Consider the following 5,281-nt stretch of genomic DNA (forward strand, 5'->3'; position numbering starts at 1 on the left):
AACCCATCCCAAGATCGCTGGTGGTTTGGGGGCTGACAGGCCGGCAGGCCGAGAGCGTGTGGTTTCGTTCGAGGTGACGGGAGGGTTAAGTTGTTAATATGCGGGCGGTGGTAAAATTAATCTTCCTCTGCTCGCCTATCTCGGGATCAGAGTTTCAGTTCCGCTTCAGCCTGCCACAGTGGAATGCCCCAGACCCGCATCGGACTGGTTCAGCTGCACCTGTTTTCCTGAAATCGGTAATTTGTTTGTCCAGGTGCATTTCACTGGCAGGTGTCGTATTCCCGCTGTTCCAGCTTCCTTGTCGCCTCGGTTTCTCATGATGCTGTTGTCAAACCAGAGGGTCAGAGAGACCAGCGGCACAGAAACGTTCAGAAACATAGAAAACTTACAGCACAATCCAGGCCCTTCGGCCCACAGAGTTGTGCCGAACTCGTCCCTACCTTAGAAATTGCCAGGCTTACCCACAGCCCTCTATTTATCTAAGCTTCATGTACCCATCCAGGAGTCTCTTAAAAGCCCCTGTCGTATCCGCCACCACCACCGTCACCGGCAGCCCATTCCACGCACTCACCACTCTCTGAGTAAAAACTTACCCCTGACATCTCTCTTTACCTACTCCCCAGCGCCATAAACCTGTGTCTTCTTGTGGCAACCATTTCAGCCCTGGGAAAAAGCCTCTGACTATCCACACGATCAAAGCCTCCATCATCTTATAACCCTCCATCTGGTCGCCTCTCATCCTCCGTCGTTCCAACGAGAAAAGGCCGAGTTCACTCAACCTATTCTCATAAGGCCTGCTCCCCAATCCAGGCAATATCATTGTAAATCTCCTCTGCACCCTTTCTATGGTTTCCACATCCTTCCTGTAGTGAGGCGACCAGAACTGAACACAGTACTCCAAGTGGGGTCAGAACAGGGTCCTATATAGCTGCAACATTACCTCTCGGCTCCTGAACTCAATCCCACGATTGATGAAGGCCAATACACCGTCCGCCTTCTGAACCACAGAGTCAACCTGCGCAGATAGATTTCTTTCGGCTGTTTCTAGTCCGTGTCGATCTGTTACGCTGCCGAGGACAATCGCCCCGCACCCGAATCCTGGCCCTCCGCAATGTTTCCACCATATCATGTATTCTTTTCCCATTCTGACCCACATCCAGTACTTCCTGTTGGATTCGGGAATCCACTGTGAGGGGAGACAGAGTCGCCTGGAAATGTAGCCGCTGAAATTCAGGCGCATGAGGGCAGATCTTATCGACACTTCTAAAATCAGGAAAGCGACGGATGAGATTGAGGAAGGGAATTATTTTCCACTGTTGGGTGAAACTAGAGCCACGGGACATCCCCTCATGATTCGAGGAGGTGGAGTCGGGACAGACGTGAGGAGGAAGTGCTTTTTCCCCGGGGAGCGGTGAACCTGTGCAATTCTCTGCCGGATGAAGCAGTGGAGGCTCCCTCGGTGAACATATTTAAGGCAAGGCTGAATAGACTGTTGCATCGGAGGGGATCTGAGGGTTATGGGGAGAAGGCAGGAAGGTGGAGATGTGTCCGTGGCCAGATTGGTAATGGCCTTTTTGAATACCCGAGCGGTCTCTCCGGGTCTGATGTCCGATTCCTGATCCTTATGTTCTCATGTTCCTCAGGCCGACTCGAGTCAACGCCCTCGGAGAGAAGCTCCACGTGATGTTGCTGTCAAGCATTTCCCCTTTCCCCTTTTACCAAGACATCTAACCCTACTCTCAATCTGAGTGGCGAAACCCGGTGGCATTTACACTTTCTGCCCCCTCCATGATTCCGTACTCGTTTGTCAAAACCTCCCCTCATTCTGGTGCCCTCAGCCGGTATAACTCAAGTCATGGTGACATCCCTGTTAAGTTTCCCCGCACTCTTTCTGTCTTATCCATATCCCACTTTTGCTGATGGGTCACTAGAATTGATGGATGTTGTAGCAGAAAAAGGCAAATACTCAGGGGACATTTGCACGGAGTTCTGCGCAGGGATGCTTCGTGGAGGCAGGGAAGTGATGGCAGAGGTAAGGGACCAACGTGTGTACAACATTTAGTTAAGAAGAAAAGAAAAGCTAACGAAAGGTTCGAGAATTAGGTACTTTTTGAGCTCTAGAAAATCTCAAGGTTGTTTGGAAAGCCCTCAAGAATAGGAATTAGCAGAGCCAGAAGGGACCATGAGAAAGCCTTGGTGAGCTGGATTAAGGAAAACCCGAAGGCATTCTACACGGATGTGAAGAGCAAGAGGAGGAGCCGTGTGAGAATAGGACCAATCAGGAGTGACAGTGGGAACGTGTGCATGGAGTTGGAGGAGGTAGTGGAGGTACTTAATGGCTAATTTATTTCAGTACACACCAGGGAAAAGGACCTTGGCCATTGTAGGGATGACTTACAGTGGTCTGAATCGTTTGGGCAAAATGCATTAAGAAAGAGGATGTGCTGGAGGTTTTGAAAAGCATTACATTAGATAAGTCACCAGGACCTGATGGGATAGACCCCAGACATCTGTGGGAAACGAGAGGAGAGATGACGGAGCCTCTTGCGATGATCTTTGCGTCATCAATAGGGACGGAAGAAGTACTGGAGGATAGGGAAGTTGCAGATGTCGTGACCTTGTTCCAGAATGGGTGTAGAGACGACCCAGGAAGTGACAGACCAGTGAGTCTGGGTTCAGTGGTGGGCAGGTTGTTGGAGAAGATTCTGAGAGGCAGGATTTATGAGCATGTGGAGAGACATAATCTGATTAGGGATAGTCGGCATAGCCTGATCAAGAGCAGGTCGTGCCTTACGAACCCGACCGCATTCATTGAGGAAGTAAATAAACAAATTGATCAGGTTAGAACGGTGGATGTAGTGTATATGGATTTCAGTACGGCCTTTGACAAGGGTCCCCGTGCAAGGCTTATTCAGAAAGCAAGGAGGCATGGGATCCAAATAGACCTTGTTTGGTGGATTCAGAATCGGCGTGCACACGGAAGGGAAAGGGTGGTTGTATATGGTTTGTTTTCTGCATGGATGTCGGTGACAAGTGGTGTTCCGCAGGGTTCTGCTGTGGGACTCCTCCTCTTTGTGATTTCTTAATAAATGACCTGGATGAAGAAGTAAAAGTGTGGTTTAGTAGGTTTGCAGATGACAGAGAAATTGAGGGTAGGCAGCCTGGAGGGCTGTCAGAGTTTACAGCGGGACATCGACAGGATGCGGAACCGGGCTGAGCAGCGTCAGATGGACTTCATCCCAGATAAGTGTGAACTGTTTTCATTTGGTGGGTCAAATATGATGGCAGAATACAGTATTAATGGTAAGTCTCTTGGCAGTGTGGATAATCAGAGCGATCTTGGGGTCTGTGTCGATAGGACACTCAAAGCTGCTGCGCAGGCTGAGTGATGTTAAGAAGGTGTGTGGTGAATTGGCATTCATCAACCGTGGGATGGAGTTCAAGAGCCGTGAGGTGATGTTACATCTATACAAGACCTTGGTCAGACCCTACTTGGAGTACTGTGGTCAGTTCTGGTCACCTCGCTTGAGGAACAATTTGGATATTACAGAGAGAGTGCCGAGGAGATTACAAGGATTTTGCTAGTATTGGAGGGCGTAACTTATGAGAATGGGTTGAGTCTACTTGACCTTTTCTCCTTGGAGGGACGGAGGATGAGAGTTCAGCTGACAGAGGTGTGCAAGATTATGAGGGGAATTGATCGTGTCGATAGCCAGAGGCTTTTTCTCAGGTCTGAAATGACGACCACGAGGGGGTAGAGCTTTGAGGTGTTTGGAAATCGGTACAGAAATTGGTGAGAGGTAGAGATTTCACACAGAGAGTGGTGGAACGCACTCCGAGCGACGGTGGTGGAGGGATACATTAGCGTCTATCAAAAGACTATTAGATAGGTACAGGGAGCTTTCAAAAATAGAGGGCTGTGTGCTTGGCAAATTCTAGGCAGTCTCTAAAGAATGTTACAAGGACAACAGAAAACGCTGTGCCGAAGGGATTTACGAGAATGTTTCCTGGGTTTCAGCACCTAAGTTACAGAGAAAGGCTGAACAAGTTAGTTCTTTATGCTTTGGAGCGTAGAAGGTTGAGGGGGTACTTGATAGAGGTATTTAAAATTATAAGGGGGATAGATAGAGTTGACGTAGATAGGCTTTTTCCATTGAGAGTAGGGGAGATTCAAACAAGAGGACATGAGTTGAGAGTTATTCTCTCTGTTTTGTTGACATCTTTCCTATAATTCAGTGACCAGAACTGTACACAATACTTGTAAATAAAATCTGGCCTCATCAATGCCTTGTGTACTTTTTTACACGACATCCCAACTCCTATACTCAATGCACTGATTTCTAAAGGCCAGCATACCAAAAGCTTTCTTCACCACCCTATCCACATGAGATTCCACCTTCAAGGAACTATGCCCCATTATTCCTAGATCACTATCCACATAAGATTCCACCTTCAAGGAACTATGCCCCATTATTCCTAGATCACTCAGTTCTACTGAATTCCGCAATGCTCTACCATTTACCATACAACCATATAACAATTACAGAACGAAAACAGACATTTTTGCCCGTGCCGAACGCTTCCTCTCAACTGGACCCACTGACACGCACTCAGCCCATAACCCTCCATTCCATTCCTGTCCATATACCTATCCAATTTTACTTTAAATAACAATACCGAACCTGCCACTACCACTTCTGCTGGAAGCTCATTCCACACATCTACCACTCTCTGAGTAAAGAAATTCCCCCTCCTGTTACCCTTAAACTCTTTCCCCTAAACTCTCATGTCCTCTTGTTTGAATCCCCCTACCCTCAATGGAAAAAGCCTATCCACGTCAACTCTATCTATCCCCCTCATAATTTTAAATACCTCGATCATATCTCCCCCCCCCTCAACCTTCTACGCTCCAAAGAATAAAGACCTAACTTGTTCAACCTTTCCCTGTGACTTAGGTGCTGGAACCCAGGTAACATTCTAGTAAATCTCCTCTGTACTCTCTCTATTTTGTTGACATCTTTCCTATAATTCGGTGACCAGAACTGTACACAATAAAATATGTCAACTAAATTCAGTTGGATGGTGGGGGAGGGGAGTTTCATCAAAACCCATCGGATGTTGTTAGGCAACAATGGACTAGAATTGGTGAGGACGTGGGCGGACTGAGACGCACCAAGAGATACACTAGTGAGCACTGTTTAAGTGTTGGAACCCGCGAGAAAAGTGTGGGGCATCGGAGACCGAACGAAGGATCGGTCAATTTTAACCCACAGTGTTTAAA

Source organism: Hypanus sabinus, unplaced genomic scaffold (genome assembly GCF_030144855.1).
Source record: "Hypanus sabinus isolate sHypSab1 unplaced genomic scaffold, sHypSab1.hap1 scaffold_1585, whole genome shotgun sequence".
In the NCBI taxonomy this organism is placed as follows: Eukaryota; Metazoa; Chordata; class Chondrichthyes; order Myliobatiformes; family Dasyatidae; genus Hypanus; species Hypanus sabinus.